This window comes from Vipera ursinii, assembly GCF_947247035.1.
Source record: "Vipera ursinii genome assembly, chromosome: 13".
Taxonomy (NCBI): domain Eukaryota; kingdom Metazoa; phylum Chordata; class Lepidosauria; order Squamata; family Viperidae; genus Vipera; species Vipera ursinii.
The window spans coordinates 24,117-43,651 of record NC_139526.1 but is presented as its reverse complement, the minus strand read 5'-3'; the positions used below and the strand labels follow the sequence as shown (position 1 = coordinate 43,651).

At 40.5% G+C, this 19,535-nt stretch overlaps 1 long non-coding RNA gene across 1 annotated transcript in view; it reads right to left on the bottom strand.

Annotated features, from left to right (window-relative positions):
• The window catches only part of LOC310646478, a 49,345-nt gene that overhangs the window by 16,665 nt on the left and 13,145 nt on the right, over positions 1 to 19,535 (bottom strand). The gene's annotated exons all lie outside the window — the stretch shown is intronic.

Below are 19,535 nucleotides of genomic sequence, written 5' to 3'. Positions count from 1 at the left end.
TGGGGCCCCATCGAAGGTTGCTCTGAAAGGTGGATCAGGCTCCCCACTGTGACAGTTCCCCACCCCAGTTGCTGCTGGTCCCATTCTGACTGCTGCTGCATGCCCAGGGGTTGCCTATTCAGGGGCTGTGGCCACGCCCCCTGCTGTGGTTGTAATATCTGTCTCCCAAAGACAGCTGCCTGGGTGGGGGCTGTTGAACTTCCTGCTGCTGATTAGCATAGAGTTGTGGTGCCCTCTGCTGCTGTAGATCCCTCAGTGGTTGCTGGCTGGGTGGGGATTGCTGCTGGTTCTCCCTCATTTGCGGGCCCCTCAGTGGTTGCTGTATGTTCGCGGGCAGTGACCAATCTCCTTGCTGTAGTCGTCTTCCCACCAGCTGCTGATCTCCTGGCTTCTGCACCATCCCAAGCTGTTGCAAGGCCTCTATTAGCTGTGGCAAGCTCAGAGGTTGCTGACCATCTACCTGCGGGGGCTGCCAAACTCCCCATTGCTGCAGAGGCCTCAGACTAGGCTTTTCTCTCGCTGTAGGGCTGGAGGCCCTGGCAGAGGAAGACAGGGTCTGGAAGGCTGTCTTTTTTTTTTTTTTTTTAATTGAAAAGTTTTAAAAAATACAATTTTCCTTTAAGAAACCCCCCTTCCCCCTCCCTCCTCCCCTCCCTACCTCCCCCCTATCTCCCCCCCTCCCCCTCTCCCTCCTCCCTCCCCTGCCTCCCCCCCTCTACTTCCCCTCCTCCCCCCCTCCCCCCCCCTCCGACTTCCCAGAGCAAAATACAAGGTATATATCTAAAAAACAATCATAAACAATCATATACTAACCATTATAAACTCTAAAATCCATCACTCTCTAGCTTATATAGAGTAAACCAATCCTTAACAATACTAAATATATATAAAGAACTAAAATAAAAGAAAACTAGCATCATTCCCATCTATGTTCTTCCACCTTTCCCTATTACCTAAACATATTCTCATTTACACATCACAAACACCTATCCCTATTAACCTCTCTAGCCAAAATAGACTATAATAGATAGTTCTTACACAAATTAACCCGCATTAACCCACAAAACTTTCTTCCTCTTCCTCTGTAATAAATTGTCCATTAATTCCAAATTAAAGATTCTGTTACCATACATATCATCCCAAAACTTTTAAAAACACAACTACCACTTGTCTATAAGTATATTGTGGAAGTTCCATAGATTTCTGCTGGTCTTATTTTTTTGTCTTTTTTGAGCGTTTTAAGGCAGCACGCGTCACCCTCTGTTCTCTAATATCATCCAAAAGAGTTGCAGCTTGAACTCCTCCTGTACCCTTCTCGTCTATCTGTCCATCTTCATCCTCTTGATGTTCTCCTTCTCCAGATCCCTCTTCAGCTTCCAGAAGTGTTGATGGGGTTACATTTAAAACATTGTTATAAAAGTCATGCGCTTGTTTCACATTACCCAAACAGTACCTTTTGCCATCATACATGAAGCTCAACCCAGCTGGGATCTCCCATCTGAACCTTATATCTCTTTGCTTGAGCTCTTGCACAAGAAAAATAAAATCCTTCCTTCTCTTTAAAATCTTTGGAGGAATTTCTTTTAGAACCAAAACTTCTTGACCAGCAATCACAACTTTGGTATCATAGGCAGCTTGTATAACTTCATCTCTAACTTCCCTTTTTACAAAATAAACCACCACATCTCTAGGCAACTTTCTCTGTTTAGCAATCCACGAATTCACACGAAACACTTTGTCCATACCTTGTTTTATTTCAGATGCTGGATGATTCAATACCCCCTCAAAAGCCTCAGAAACCAGCTGCTTTAAATCTTCCTTAATATTCTCTTTTAGGCCTCTAATTCTCACAGCAAACTGCATCTGGTAAAATTGGGCCAGACTCTGTTCACAATCCATTTTGTCTTTTAAATCTTCAATTTCCAAAACTTTTGCTTCTAATATAGCATTCTTTTGAGTCAAGTCTTGCACTTGGTCATCCAGCACCTCCACACATTTAGCAACTTTATGCACTGAGGACAAAATGTCTGCTTTCATCTCTCTAAGTTTCTGTTCCATCCTTTCTTCCATTCTCTGCTCCAATTTCTCCAATTTCTCCTCCATCTGTGCAAATTTAGCACCCATTGACTCCAGAATTAACTGGGTATGTTTTTCAAGATCCTTCGAAGTCAATACATCAGGAGAATGCAACGCCTGCAGTAATGATTGTTGTTGCACCGGAGAATTTCCAGCACTCCGAAAAGTTCTAGGGGGAGGTTTAGCCGCCATCTTTTACTTACAATTGTGACGCACTTTCACTTTAAGTTTTAAGCAAAGTCCATCAAGCTTGAGAGTAAAATAAAATAATCTTCTTCATCTCTTCATCTTTCCCTCTTGTACTGCTCTGCCTGCTCTTTTCCTTTCATAGTCTCTCCTTCAAGCAGGGATGGTCGCAGACGCCTGGCTCTGCTCCATAAAGTCCGGAGCAGAGGCGCCAGTCAGCTGGGAGCAGCCCAGGCTACGGGGGAGTTCAATCCTTCAGCCGCCCAAGCTCCAAGCTCAGGCGGCCCCGGAGAACTCAACCCCCACCTGGGGGCTCACCCCCTCCTCTTCTCCCGAGGAGGGGGCTTCAAATTCGCCCGAACAGCTGATCGGCGCTGTTTCGGGCGAAAAATCACACAGCTGAGCTGCGGGCAGCCCGGGAAGGCTGTCTCCGGCGCCGCGGAGCCACCGGAAGTCGGTCTGGAAGGCTGTCTGATCTGCAATGGAGGGGCTGTAGGCTTATCTCAGTATGAGTTGATTTCTGCTTCTCATCTCTAGCTTTTCAAATCTTTCCAGTGACTCACCCGAACCTTCAGTGGCAGACGATTTGGTAACTCTCCACCGGTCTGCTTTTGAAAACTTTGAGGGTGGCAAGCAGTCTTGAGGCGTCTGGAGTTTCCACTGGGCTGGGCCTGCTCTGATGGCCAAATCAGCTCTCCTAAGCTGGGAGACCTGCCAAAGTTTTTCTTCCCCACCTTGTTATCTGTCACTTCCCCCTCCCCCCCCCCGGGTAGCAACTGCTGCCGGGTTGCTGGCTTCCAGCAGTTTCTCTTTTCCCATGATGAAATCTTCTCTTGAATCTCTGCCAGCTCCCCTCAAGTCTGGAGAGAGCAGCTGGGGTTTAAGACCCCTAAATAAATTGAAAAGTTTAAGATTTTGGTTTAATGTCATGGTTCCGACAGTTGCAGCAACTTCAAGGCATTGTTTACCTTAAAGAATATTTTATTATACTTGCATAGCTTCAGCAGTTACATACTGAAGCCAAAATCTGAATTCTCCTCCCCTGAACAGATCGTATCAAACACAATTCCCTCCCTTAATTGAATGTCATAAATCACATTCTGCAATTAGTTAAAAATGCAAACTTTCCCTCCTGTTTAACAACCCTCTTATTACAAACAGTCTTGAGATACATTTTCCCTACTCCCCCCAGCGTCCACTAATTCTAGCTCTAAAAGTAATATATGAGTTAAAGGAAGGCTACATCTCCCTATGTTGTCAAGCAAGAATATCCAACGTTAGCAGCATTGACACATTCACAGTTATGACAGTGAGAAAATATTATACCAAGCCCCACTTCTACAAAATGTACAGGTCTGTAAAGCAAAGGAAAGCTGGGAGATCATAAATTCAGTCATGGTTTCTCTTAGTGACCACTTGGCTCAATCACCAAGTTGCCAGCCTCTATACTAGATGACATCAACGTGATATAGAAAACATTTCTTTGCTGCCATCTGGTGAACATCCAAATATTTATGGCTTAGATATAGTATGCTTATGAATGAACTTTATTAGAGCTTTCCTTATATGAAATCTGATCCCTGCCTCTTTGCAGGCTCAGCATGTGATGGAGGGACTACTGGAATCCAAGATCTGCTGTTGAAGAATTTTGGGAAGTTTTGTTCAATGGCTAAACTAAGTGAACTTCAAACTTTTTACCCAGAACTCAATGGAGTAAGTTTTTCAAATCAGTGTCCCTGAGTAAGAATTCATCTCTGCTCTCCGATGTTTGCTCAATCTTTAATTTTTGAAAATTCAGACAACTTCCTTCCCCAACTGTTGCAATAATAACCCAATTATTATTTGTCCCCCAAATTAAATGTCCCCCAAATTAAACCTGCTTTATCTGTCTTTATGTTAATAACAGTTGGCATGTGCAGTTTCATGTCTCCAATATTTTATTCCATGCTCATCAATAAAAGGAAACTTCAAAACAACTGGAGTGGATTGCTGCTTCATGCTTTCTTGAAATGCTTACAAATCTTTCCCTTTTTTAAGTTAACTTTATTTTGCTTAGAAAACAAATCAAACCACAGATACAGGGTGAGAGATATGTGACTTGGCAATAAATAATAAAATATACATTAAAACAATACCAGAGACTAAAAGAAAGCAGTTAAAAGTAAAAAATATCACAAAAGAATTAACAAAATGATTAAAAAGATCTAAGAACCAATCAAGGTTCCCAACAACAATTTTTGCACATACTGGGATAAAGAAAAAGAATTCGGCCTGTTACGTTTGGCAAAAAGAATATCTCCCAAATCAAATCAAAGGTAAATTTTCTAAGATATCTCAACATACCCCAACTTTTATACCTTAATTTTTTCATAACAACAATCTTTGATCATTTTCATGCCAGAGATCTAATAATGGAGACTGTATTTGCCAGTGTTGTGTGATCATGTATTAAACAGTTATGATTTCAGTTCTATCAATTATCTCATTAAATAATGACAGTAAATATATCCTGGGATCTTAACTAAACTTTCCAATAATGTTAATCTCTCCAATCCCTCCTGTCAGAATCTTTGTCCAACCTCACAGGACCTTTATGCAGGCATCTGGTGCCTTTTGCTTTACCACATCTCCAACATTTATTTGGATCTCTCCCAGGAATTTGTGCAACCACAATACTATATATGAATACCTCTAAATAGTTTTGCTCATCTTTACTGATATAGACCATAATGTCAAGTTCTTTCAAACTGTAGCCCATCTTGTGACTGAGAGACTGATTTTTTTCTTTGAGAGATATTGACCATACTTCAAACATTTCTAATTTTATATATTTTGGATATTAGACTTTTAGAGCAGCTGTCTCCAACCTTTCCAGCTCGGTAGACCGATGGAGGCAGCAGCGGCAAGAGGCGGGGAAGAGGGGATGGTTTCACGTGCACTGCTTACATAGCTCAGTTCCAAAGGTGCTGTGGTCTGGCAATAGGCCACAGACAAAGGCTTGGGAATCCCTGCTTTCGAGGACTCTCTTAGAATTGTATTTATTAAATTTATATGCCGCCCATCTGACTGTTCCATATTTTAGAATATTGATTCCTACATATTGAAATGAAGGAATCAAGATGCCCCACGAAAATAACATTAAAAGTCTGGATGAGGAAGATTACTATAAATATTTGGGTATCCTTCAAGCTGACAACATCAAGCACACTGAAGTCAAGAAAAAGATTAGAGGTGAATACATCAAGAGAGTGAAGAAGATCTTAAAATCCAAACTCAAGGGAGGAAATACCATGGAGGCAACACCTGAGCAATTCCAGTCATTACAAAAACAGCTGGAATAGTAGACTGGACTCAAGCAGAACTAAAAGCAATGGATAGGAAGACCAGAAAAATAATGACAATGAATCATGCCCTTCATCCACACAGTGACATTGACAGACTCTATCTACCAAGGCAAATAGGTGGATGTGGAATGCTGCAAGTACATCAGATGGTTGAAGAAGAGGAAATGGTTTTGGAAGAATATCTGAAGGACAATGATGAAGATGCACTGAAATTAGTATATCAGGAAGGTTTACTGACTACTGGAGAGACCAAACTGGCCTACAAGAAAGACCAAATGAAGAACAGAATAGAGGCATGGGAAGACAAATCACTACATGGCCAGTACATTAAAAAAATAGCTGGGAAAGCAGATAATAACAAGACCTGCAATGGCTAAGAGCAGGAAAGTTGAAGAAAGAGACCGAGGGACTAATTCTGGCTGCATAAGACCAAGCCTTAAGTACAAATGCATACAAAGTCAAAATTGAGAAGACAGCAACAGACAGTAAGTGCCGCCTATGCAAAGAAACTGAAGAAACAGTGGACCACCTGGTAAGCTGCTGCAAGAAGATCGCACAGACTGACTACAAGCAGCGGCATGACAAAGTAGCAATAATGGTGCATTGGAAGCTCTGCAAGAAATATCATTTGCCTGTAAGCAAGAACTGGTGGAATCATAAAATAGAGAAAGTCGTAGAAAATGATAAAGTTAAACTGCTCTGGGACTTCAGAATTCAAACAGACAAGCACCTGCAACATAACACCCTGGACTTAACAATTATCGATAAGAAAGACAAAAAAGTCTGGATAGTGGACGTTGCAGTGCAGAATAGACAACGAAGAACTGGAGAAGATAACAAAATACAAAGACCTACAAATAGAAATAGAAAGACTGTAGCAAAGGCAAGCAAGGGTAGTACTAATAGTAATAGGCGCCTTGACAAATTCACCATTAGTCAATTGTATAAGGCAGCCTTACTAGGAACTACTTCCATCCTGCAATGATATGTGTAATACCATCAAACATCCACATCTGCCTATCCCAGGTCCTTGGTAAGGACTCAATAGGTAGACAAAAATGCCAAATCCAGTCTGAACATCTGGCTGATTGTGCGATGTTCAATAACAACAACAATAATAATAAATCTGGAAGGGACCTTGGAGGTCATCTAGTCCAACCCCCTGCTCAGGCAGGAAACCCTATACCATTTCAGACAAATGGCTGTCCAGTCTCTTCTTAAAAACTTCCAGTGTTGGAGCATTCACCGCTTCTGGAGGCAGGTTGTTCCACTGGTTAATTGTTCTAACTGTCAGGAAGTTTCTTAGTTCCAGGTTGCTTCTCTCCTTGACTAGTTTCCATCCGTTGCTTCTTGTTCTGCCTTCAGGTGGTTTGGAGAATAGCTTGACTCCCTCTTCTTTGTGGCAACTGATGTTTCCCTCTCTTGATTACCATCTAGCCACACTTCTCTAGTCCAAAGTACTTCCTGATAGCCTCACTGTAGATCCATATCAGCGAGTTGATATCTCATTCACTGTTTGGACAAATCCACTTAATAAGTCCATTTTCACACTTTCAGCACACATTTTTGACAGTTAAATGTCATATAGCCTTCATTCATCATTTCATAAAAGTTTTATTTTACACTGTGACAAAATTTAGCATTAGTTTCCCACATTTGCTCCCATACATCCCCAATAGAATTAAGGAGTTTCCAAGATTTCCAAGAGGAAGAATTTATTTGGACCTACTGGATTTGGGATTCAGGCCAGGATGTACCTGGGTGATCAATGGCAATAATTGACTGGACAGCCATTTGTCCAAAATGGTATAGGGTTTCCTAGCTGAGCAGGGGGCTGGACTACTAGATGACCTGCAAGGTCCCTTCCAACATCATCATCATCATCATCATCATCATCATCATCATCATTATTATTATTATTATTATTATTATTATTATTATTATTATTATTATTTGTAAATGACCTCTGGACAGGTTCCAAGGAATCAGACTGCTCACCAATTCCTTAATTTTTGTCATGGTTGGCAATTTCGCAGAGCTATTTTCAGTTTGCCATATCTCCCCCAAAAATCTGTTTTCTTGGCTTTCTCCAATATAAAGCATATATTACCAATGATGTCTTCTATGCCTTGGCCTTCTAAAACTCTTGTAACATCTGGAATATTCTTTTCCATACTAGCTGGAACTTCGTTCTGAGTTCAACCATCTTTTTTGAAAGACTTTCTTGTTTCCTTATTTTAAATTGGAAATTACAAATGGATTTCTGTGCTCGGTCCCCTTTTTACAGCCATAAATAACAATACAGTAGCATATCATTCCTGCAACCATTAACCAAAGTGTCACAAATGGCCTAATTCACAGAATGTGTCCAACATCCAGAAGCCATGACTTCTGTGGAATTGAAATTGGCAAATTTTATAAAACATTTTATAACATAAACATTGTCATAAAACAGTTTATGACATTATAAAATTTCATAAAACATTTCCTGTGCTGATGTTTGACTGTACCAAAAAGTTCAATAGTGGCTATTCTCAAGGCAGATATTTCTCTAAATGTATTACACTTCTTCCAGTGAAGAAAATACATTAGATGTTTTGTCATTGTTGAAAGAATTGAGGAATCTTGTAAAGAAATGTTGCTGAAAGGATGACCAAAGGGGTCACGGATTGTCTAAGATTGACTTAATATCTCAAATTATAAGAAAGATGATTAATGTTATCCTGCAAAGTATAGACTAATTACAGCCTTTAATTAATAATTATATACTAGATTTCTATATAACTATATCTGTAACTGTGAGAGGGATCTACAAGTCCTATTGGACAACCATTTTAATATGAGCCAGTAGTGTGCTGCAGCCACCAAAAAAGTCAATGTAGTTCTAGAGAGGGATAGAATCAAGATCACATGAAATGTTATTAATACTTTATAATGCCTTGGTAAGATCACATTCAGAATACTGCATCAAGTTTTGGTCACCAACACTTTAGAAGATAGGCAATATTTTAGAAGATAGGCTCGAAGTACAGAAAGATGTTGACAGACTTGAACACAACAAAATGCAATTCAGTGGTGAGAAAAGGTTTTAGACAAGGTTTTAGACATGAAAAGCCGAATGCATAGTTATATAATAGATGATCTTTGCTCAATAGCAATTACTGTGAGAGGGACAATGGACAACGGACAATTGTTTGAATATAAGCCAACAGTGTGCTGTAATTGCCAGAAAAGCCAATGCAGTCCAAGGCTGCCTGAACAGAGGGATAGTATCTAGATCACACGATGTGTTAGTACCATTTTATATTCCTTTGGTAGGATTCTACTTGGAATATTGTAGCCTTTTTGTCACCATGATACAAAAAAGATGTTGATAGTCTAGAAAGAGTGCAGAGAAGAGAAACAAAAATGATTAGGAGGCTGGAGACTAAAACATGAAGAACGGTTGCAGGAATTGGGTATGTCCAGTCTAATGAAAAGAAGGACTAGGGATAATTTAATATCTTAGTCTTCATATCTAAGGAGCTGTCACAGAGAAGAGGGGGACAACCTATTATCCAAAACACCTGAGGGTAGGACAGGAAATAACGGATGGAAACCTATCAAAGAGAGATCTAATCTAGCATTTAGAAGATGTTTCCTGGCAGTGAGAATAATTAATCAGCAGAAAGACTTGCCTCCGGAAGTTATGGGTGCTGCATCATTGGATGTTTTTAAGAAGAATTTGGACGGTGATTTCTCAGGAATGGTATAGCATCTCCTGCTTGAGCAGGGGGTTTGACCTCCTAGATTCCTTCCGATTCTGTTATTCTATTATTCAATATTATAAACTTCTGGGTTAGATGTCCTCTGAAAACATTTTGGCTCCAGAATAAGCCAGCTTCAGGTCTGAATGTTCACATATGGATCAATGTACCATCCTACATCATTAACAGAAAAATATTACATTCAAATCATAGGTACCCTCTATATAGTCTTTATAGACTTGAGGCAGCCTTTGATTTTATTCCACAAAAGCAATTCTGGAGAAAATTAACCACTACAATCAACCACTGCTCTCCTCTTAGACTGATAGTGCTATTATACCAAGGCACAACCACTTAAGTAAAGGGTATTATCTTTGATGATTTAATTGAACCCATTTTACTAGCAAAGATGAAGGTGTACCCTCATCCCATTACTATTCAACGTATATCACTAATGTTCACAAATGAAGGCAAATATACGTGTCCGAGGATACTGTTGTAGGATCCAACCTGGGTTGGTCACCAGGACCAGAGATTTGTCTTCCAAGCTTTTGGACTCATGCTAGAGCCCATCTTTAGGGAATTTCTTTCTAGCAGAGTGTGTACTGTTCTGTGTGTGGTATGTGTATGTGGCTTTTTACATGTTGATTGGGGTGTGTTGATGGCTGGCTTTGAAGTCATTAGCTGTCATTTGGTTGTTTTGCCCAGCCCTCACCTTCTAAGTACTTGATAGGCTGGTGGTAAATCAGTGCTCCTTTTGTTTCCCAGGCTTCAATCACTTCTCTGGCTGTTTTTGTTCCTTCTTGTCCAACAATCTTAATAGCTGCAAAATTGAATGTGTGTCCTTGTTCATTGCAGTGTGAAGCTACCTCGTCTACTCACTTGTTTTCTTGCAATCTGGTGGTTAGCTTTCTCCCTATCTGTCTGCAATCCATGCAGGCGATAAGTAGATTACATTGAAAGTATCTCCAACCTCCTTTACAATGCATAATTTGTCCTCATATGGTAGCCTCTGGGCAATGTGTGATGCTCAGTTGCAGATCTCAGAAGCTGTATTCTACAGCTTTCAAAATGTTTTAGATGTATGGCAGGGTGTGCTATGTGGTTGGTCTTGCACCTTGTTTCTTCCTTTCTCTTCCCACTGTGTTGTTCAGACAACTTGTGACAAATGATTGTAGGTATCCAATCTGCATTCTACATGTAGCTACTTCCTACAGTCATTTTTTTATGTACTCGAACTGGTAATATCCATGTATAGTTGCATCATTTTAGTTTTTGAAGACAGCATTAGTTACAAAGAAATCAATGGAGTGGTACAAACTGATGTTAATGTCAATGCTGCAAACATTGACATGTTTTTGCACTGACAATATAAGAGACAGGCTGTTATTTTAATTGCTTCATTTGGGAGGGAGGAATCACCCGGAAGTTGTGATAAGATTGCAAAAAGCCTCGGTACAGAATGGGAAGTGAACCCTCATATGTAAAACTAATTGGATAATGTGATTTATGACATGTAGATAAGGGCAGGGATTGTGTGTGTGTTATGATGGGTTTGGGGGGAGGAGAGTTCAGATTCTGGCATCCGTCCATGAGTGCTGATGTTGCGTTTCATTACTAAGACTTTTTAGATAAATAATATGCCTGCAATCTGTTTGATTTGTCTCATTCATTGGAACCAGGACATCATGCCAGAATCTATTTTCTTTCAAAGGGGGGTGGGGTCCTGAACCCCTGCCACTGTCTCCGGTAAGAGAGATAAGCTGGCAAAGATTCAGGGAAGAATCCTCAAAATGGAGAGTGAAAGCCTGGTTGCTGGCGAAACTTCTGAAGAGGAAATAATAAATAGTTTTCTGTGGGAAGATGAATTTGGGCCGATCTCCAAACATCAGCAGATAACTGAGCTTAGCTTGTCATCAAGCTGGAACCACTCGAGTAGAGAATACGGAGGCCAGACTGTGCGGCAAGAGGCCTCAGAAGCAGAATGGGGAGGAGATGTCATATCGTCAACCACTGAGAATCTGGGTGAGTGGAAAACCCTGTCTGCAGATCAGACTGCCTGCTAGACCCAGGAGTCCCCTGTCAAGCCCTCCAGACCCATAGACCCCAGCCTGGGGCCTCTGCAGCAATGGGAGGTTGGGAAGCCCCCACAAGTGAAAGGCCAACAACCTCTGAGCTTGCCCCAGCTAATAGAAGCCTTCCAACAGTTGGGGGTGGTGCAGAAGCCTGGAGATCAGGAGCTGGTGGGAGGACAACAGCAAGGCTGGCAGCAGCAGGACCCAAACATGCAACCCCTGAACGTACAGCAGGACCAGTGGGGCCAGCAGCAATTGGAGACTCAACAACAGCAGTGGGGGTCCTAGCAACCACTAATGAGCCCACCCTTCAGAGCAACCTTCGATGGGGACCCAGAGAAACTGATTTTCTTCCTCAACCACCTACGCTCTCATTTGAATAGCTGGGCCCATCTCTACCCGGACCCAGGTGCTTTGGTCGATGTGATTGCGTCCAGCCTAGAGGGAGAAGCATCCGAATGGTTAAACAATTTATATAACGAGCAGGCCCCTGAATTGGAGGACCCCCACCTTTTCCCCCTGGGGCTAAGGGAAAGATTTGAGGACCCATCCATTGCCCTCAGAGCAGAAGAGCAAATCCATAAGATAAAGCAAGCTGGCCAGCCTACCCTGGAGTATGTGCGGGAGTTTCGAAAGCTGGCCGGTCAGATAGAGAGATGGCCTGAGCAATCCATAATTCATCTTTTTAGAGAAGAATTAGATGACTACCTTTCTCTGACATGTATCTACCGAGCTGTGCCTGACCAACTGCATGAATGGTACTAGGCAGCGGTGAAATTAGATGTTCAGCTCACCCGCTATAAGGAGCCTCTCCTACCTGAACCTGAACCAAGGTCAGAACAACCTGAATGGCAATCACCCCCATGAAGATCTCCAACTACTGTAATGGCTGAAAGACCCAAGCCACCTGTAGACCCCGCAATTAAGTGTTTCCAATGCGGACAGCAGGGACATCAATCAGCAAAATGCCCGGTCCCCTTCCCCCAACAGCAGAACAGACCAGGACCAGCAGTGAGAAAGAAACCTGCACAGTGGCTAAAGGGAGAGAAATCCAACCAGATGACACTGGAACCTCTTATCCAGGTCACATCCCCCAAATGGGGGGATGCCGGAACTCAGACTGGATCCACCCCCATTCTACCCTCTTTCGACAGTGACGATGAAGGGGAGAATGACCCGATGGTGAGTCGACGCATCCTACCCTTTTTATTGTCTGCTAAACTCATAATCCCTAAATCAGGGGCACAATGTGTCCAATCCCAGTTTATCTTAGTTTACTGATCTCTAAGATGTCAATTTGTACTATCATTTCATTTTTTTACTGTGTTGAACTTTTTTGTGTTCAAGCGTCTTACTTTCCATTTGTACTGTAATTCAATCTTTGCAGTGTAAGATTTTTTTTCCCCTGTATTGCAATAAGGCTTTAATGTGATAAACATCATTAGTACTCTGAAAGACCCTCAGCACTTCCTCAGTAGTACGCCATCCAGCCTGCTATTGTCTGGTCACAATAGCATCAATCTCTTCATATGGTTATTTTCCACTGACTGTTCTCACTGTCAGGAAATTTTTCCTTAATTCTAGGTTGGCTCTCTCTTTTGTAATCTTTCATCCATTATCCCAAAGATGCTTTTCCCAAAAGGCAACTGGACTTTTTTTTTCCTTTGAAAACATGTTGCTTCTCAGTTTCTTCAGAATTTCTTGCATGAAAAGCAAAACATTTTCAAAGAAAAAAAGCACCTTTTGGGGAAAAGCACCTTTGGGACGATTGAGAATCTGCTTAGATTTCCCTCTATTATTTTTTATCTTGCTTTCAGGTGTTTTGGGGACTAAGTCAACCCCCCTCTTCTCTTTGACAGCCCCTCAAATATCAGTCCCTTCTAGGGTACCCCAGTCCTTCTCTTTATTAGACTAGACATACCTAGTTCACACAACCATTCATTTTTATTTTAGCCTCCAGTCTCCTAATCATTTTTGTTGCTTCTCTCTGCACTCTTTCTAGAGTTGCAACATCTTTTTTTGTATCACAGTGACCAGACTAGGACACAATATTCCAAATGTGGTCTTACCAGTGCTGTATAAATTGGTACTAACACTTCACGTGAACTTGATACTAACCTCTGTTGATGCACCCTAGGACTGCATTGCTTGTTCTGGCAGCTGCAGCACACTGCTGGCTCATAACTGTTTATTCACTATGACACCTACATCCCTCTAACAGCTACTTCTGTTGAGCCAGGTACCACGTATTCTATACCTAAAAACCAAAACCATTTGGTTTTTCTTGCCTAAGGTTAAGACCTTACTTTTTTCACCACTGAATTGCATTTTGTTGGCTAGAACCCATTGTTCAAATCCAAGATTTTCTGTATCTTCTAGTGTTAGCAATTGGTGTCATCTGTAAATTTGATGAATTCTCCTCTTTCCTCATCTAGATCATTTATGAAGATGTTGAAAAGCACTGGACCCAACAGTCTTGAGATAGCCCACTGCCTGTTTCCCTCAATTTAGAGGTAGTTCCATTGAGGACTGCATGTTGAGTGCAGTTAGTCAGCCAGTTACAAATCCATGTAGTGGTCTATGCCACATTTTTTTATCTTACCAAGGAGTAGGCTGTGATCTACTACTACTACTACTAGTATTAATAATAATAATAATAATAATAACAACAACAACAATAACAATAACAACAACAACAACAACAACAACAACAACAATAATAATAATAATAATAATAATAATAATAATAATAATAATAATAATAATAATGTTGGAAGGGACCTTGCAGGTCTTCTAGTCCAGGGCTTTTCAACTTTTTCACTCATTGTACCACTTTTAGGATACGGCAATATCCGAGTACCACCAGTCGCCTACCAGGGTGTCAAAAACTTGATGACAAAAAAAAGGAAAAAAGTGATGAAGTACAGGTAGTCCTCGACTTACAACAGTTCACTTAGTGACTGTTCAAAGTTACAATGGCACAGGAAAAAGTGCCCCCCAAGCCACAGCCGAGCAATACACCTGCCGGCCTGCCCTACAGCGCTCTTCCTCCTGTCTGGAGGAAGGTTGTTCCACTGATTAATTGTTCTGTCAGGAAATTTCTCCTTAGTTGTAGCTTGCTTCTCTCTTTGATTAGTTTCCATCCGTTGCTTCTTGTCCTGCCTTCAGGTGGTTTGGAGAATAGCTTGACTCTCTCTTTTTTGTGGCAACCCCTGAGGTATTAGAACACTGCTATCATATCACCCCTTGTCCTTCTCTTCATTAAACTAGACATACCCAATTCCAACAACTGTTCCTTATATGTTTTAGCCTCCAGTCCCCTAATCATCTTTGTTGCTCTTCTCTGTACTCTTTCTAGAGTCTCAACATCTTTTTTACATTGTGGTGACCAAAACTGGATGCAGTATTCCAAGTGTGGCCTTACCAAGGCATTGTAAAGTGGTATTAATACTTCACGTGATCTTGATTCTGTCCATCTGTTAATGCAGCCTAGCACTGTGTTGGCTTTTTTGGCAGCTGCAGCACACTGCTGGCTCATATTTAAGTGATTGCCAACTAGGACTCCGAGATCCCTCTCACAGTTACTATTGAGCAAGGTACCATCTATACTATACCTGTGCTTTTTTTCTTGCCTAAATGTAGAACCAACAGGCTGAAGAACAGCTTTTATCCATGGGCTGTCAGGCTCTTGAATGGGAAATAATTTTATAATTTTATGTATGATTGACTTGTGAGGCCGGTGTGTTGTGCAATTAGCTCACATGGTGTAACAAGATTGTGGGTTTGTTGTCACTCTGAGTTGGTGGGCACAAAGGGAGGCTCAGCCAATCTCAATGTATACATGGTTGTACTTTGACAATAAAAATTCATTCATTCAGTCTTCCTTACTTTTTCACCACTGAATTTCATTTTGTTAGATAGCACCCAAGGTTCAAGTCTGTCAAGATCCTTCTCTATCTTAAGCCTGTCTTCTGGAGTGTTGGCTATTCCTGCCAGCTTGGTGTCATCTGCAAATTTGATGAGTTCCCCATCCATTCCCTCATCCAAATCATTGATGATGTTGAAGAGTATTGGGCCCAGAACAGAGCCCTGGGGCACCCCACTATATACTTCCCTCCATGAAGATGTAGTTCCATTGAGGACCACACACTGAGTATGTCCAATCAGCCAGCTATGAATCCATTTGGTGGTGATGCTGTCTAATCCACATTTTTCTATCTCATCAAGTAGTAGGTTGTGGTCTACTTTATCAAATGCCTTACTGAAGTCCAAGTAAATTATATCCACAGCATTCCTTTGGTCCACTAATTTTGTCACTTGGTCAAAGAATGCAATAAGATTTGTCTGACATTATCTGTTTTTGACAAACCCATGTTGGTTTTTGGTTATGGCTTTGTTTGCCTCTCGGTGTTTGCTGATTTGTTGCTTGATTATCTTTTCCAGAATCCTCCCAGGTATTGAGGTCAGGCTGATAGGTCTGTAGTTTCCTGGATCCATTTTTTTCCTTTTTTGAAGATGGGAACTACATCAGCTCTTTTCCAGTCCTCTGGTAGTTCCCCATTGCTCCAGGATCTTTGAAAGATATAGTTCAGTGATTCTGAGATTACATTTGACAGTTACTTCAGAACCCTGGGGTATAATCAGTGGTGGGATTCAAATATGGAAACATATTTTCTCTGTGTGTATGTCCCTTCTGGTTAGCTACCAGTTCTGCCAAAGTGGTGCAAACCGGCTGAATCCCACCACGGGGTGTAATCCATCTGGTCCAGGTGATTTGAACTCATCTAGGAGGGCCAGATGCTTACTTATCATTTTCTTGCCTATCTTAACTTGTGTTTCTAATCTGTTTTTTACGGTACTGTTTTTGATAGGTTGGACTGTTTTTTCCCTTTGTGTAAAGACAGATGCAAAAAATGAGTTAAGTAGTTCTGCTTTCTCCCTGTTGCTTGTCACCTTCTTGCCACTTTCTCCCAATCATTTCCTTAACATTTTTTCTTGTTTTTTTACATGTTGAAAGAAACTTTTTTTGTTGTTATTTTTGACTTTTGTTGCAAGCCTTAGTTCATTTTGAGTCTTAGCTTTCCTCTCTTCATCTTTGCAGGCTCAGGCTACTTCATTATATTCTGCCTTAATTATGTGCCCCTCTTTCCACTTTTTTATACTCGTCCTTTTTGTCTTTCAATTTATCAGAGAGTTCTTTATACAGCCATGCTGTTATTTTTCTTCTTCGTTGGTATTGTGCTAGACTGGGCTTTTACAATCTCACTTTTCAAAATTTCCCAAGCTTCTTGAGTTCTTTTCCCCTTGAGGATTGTCATCCATGGAATTCTTCCCAAGCTCTCTCTAAGTTTATTGAAATTAGCTGTCTTAAAGTCCACGGCTCTAGTTTGACTGTGTTCTGTTGCTTGTGCTTGCATAATGTTGAATTCCAATATTGTATGATCACTCCCCAAGGTTCCTGTGGCTTCAACACCTTCTATCAATTAATCTCTGTTAGTAAGAATTAAGTCCAACATGGGTGATCCCCTAGTTCCCTTCTCTACTTTTTGGGAGATTAAGTTGTCTGCTAGGTTTGTCAGGCATCTGATAATGCTTTACTGAAGTCTAAGTAAACTATGTCCACACACTTTAACTATATCAAACAATGCAGTCAGTTTTATCCAGGGCTTTTTTTCTCATAGAATGCTCGGAACGGTGTTACGGCACCTTTTTTTTTTTGCAAAAAAAAAGCTGCCTCTATTGGCTTTGGAAAGCCTATTGCAGTCTTGGCTCTTTTTTATGACTCATGGAGTTCAACTCCCAGAAATCCTGAGCCAGCCATGCTGAGGGGAAAGAGAGAGGTTTCCAAGCTGAGCCATGCTGGCTCAGGAATTCTGGGAGTTGAAGTCCTTGAGTCATAAAAGAGCCAAGTTTGCCTACCCTGCACTAGACAACATTAAAATTATTTACAAGGTTATTTCTTTAGAAACTAAACTTTTAGAATCTAAAACAGCTAATTCAAAAAAGCCAACAGAAAAGAACCTCACATTTTTCATCTGCTTCTGTCTTTTGGAAGGTAAAATTAGATAACAAAATAATCCATTTCCTATGTTAACATCTCTTCAATGAAATCAATAAATCAATAAGGAAAGAAATGAGAAAAAATTTTCTCAATGTAATATGTCTAATTTAGCTGATGCTAGAAAAAAATAGTATCTTTTGTAAATACTTGAAAACTATTTTGAATCTATAAACATCTATTACAACTAAACTACTTTAAATTAAACAATTCTTAAGAATGAAATATTCTTAATTTGGACTTTACTTTTACTGTTTGGACTGTTGTGTGTTTTGAAAAATAGATTATTTAGAATCTAGTCTTAAAATAATTAACCTAGTATATACATAACAATATATGATGTTTTCCATGGTGAGTTTAACATCAATAACAACATTTATTAAAAAGGCTAAAATAATTTCTGGTGGTATTATCTGTACATTAAAATTTTGTTTATTCACAATCTTTCACTTTTCACATTCTGGACAAACAGAATACAGTGGTCATGTATTCTAGCAAAAGATGTTACATATCTGCATAAGCATAGTCAGTAGCATATGCCTTTTTAAAAATATCAAACATGCAAAGAAACAAAAATAAGTCCAAAATATCTGTATTACATCCAGAAATGCCAAGTGTGCAACCAATATTTCTCATCCATAACTATGGTACCCTAAGGATACCTGCATACATGCAAATGCTTCTCTGGGATCAGTAACGCAGCAGGGATTGCTTCTTCCTTCCAATAACATATACCTAAAACCAGTTTATTGCATTTGGCAATTGTACTAAAAAAATCTCATTGTCAACCAATATAATTCATTTAATTTGAAATCAAGTGAAAAATTGATTTAAATTGTTTTATTAAAACACATTAATGGCAATTCTTTTATAAGAAGTTGCCTCAAACAAAATGAGTTTGACATGCCTGCTCTGGATAGCCTTGGTGGAGCAGTGGGCTAATGCCTCCTTAAGTAACACCAGCTGCCTGCAATTAGTGCAGGTTCGCATTCCACCAGGCTCAAGGTTGACTCAGCCTTCCATCCTTCCGAGGTAGGTAAAATGAGGACCCAGATTGTTGGGGGCAATTAAGCTGACTTTGTAATAATGCCGCTTGGGGTGTGTGTGAAAAAGCCCTAATAAGCAGGCATATACATAGAATGAAGGCTACTGCTAAGTTTGTAAGCCGCCCTGAGTCTTCGGAGAAGGGCGGGATATAAATGGAATTAAAATAAATAAATAAATAAATAAATAAATAAATAAATAAATAAATAAAAATTCTAGACCAGGCCTCTACATGCAGCCTACCAAGCACCCTTGGACAGAGCACAGACTTTTTAAAAAATAATATCACCACCACTGCCCTGAAAGTCATGTTGCCTAGTGCCTCCATAGCTTACCATGACCACGAGCTCCAACACTGTAGATGCTCCTCTAGTCACCAAATCATTGATTAGCCCACCAGCATTCTTTTACAGACCACAAAGATTTTTAATTTATCAGTGTGGGCCTTTCCCTTCTACAAGTTGCACAGATCTCTTCTAGATTTTCCTCTTGCCTTTCTGAGTTAACTCCTTGGTCTGTCATTGAGCAAGAATTGACTTTGTAGGGAAGCATATTATCATTTGATGTATATTTAACATATGTTCTACCTTTATTAACTGATTATATAATATTTGTATGCAATCCACATGCGAGGTTTGGGGCAACTTACAATACAAAAAAAAATATTTTTAAAGTCAGAAGATTAAAACATAAAAGCAGGGCTTTTTTTCCTCATAGAACGCTCAGAATGGCGTTCCAGCACCTTTTTTTACACACACACAAAAAAGCTTTTGCACAAGATTGCTACTCCCTCTATTGGCTTTTGAAAACCTATTGGCTTTCAAAAACCAATAGGAATTGCTGCTGAGCACACCAAAAGACCTGGCCGGCAAACGTTGCACCGGCAAGTTTTCTGCAGCAAAGGCGAGTTGGCAGGAACTTTGCATCCCTCCCTGCTGCCCAACTACACCATCTCAACTAGGTAAGTAAGAGAGGACAAGGAGTGGGAGGTGGATTCTGTGGAGTC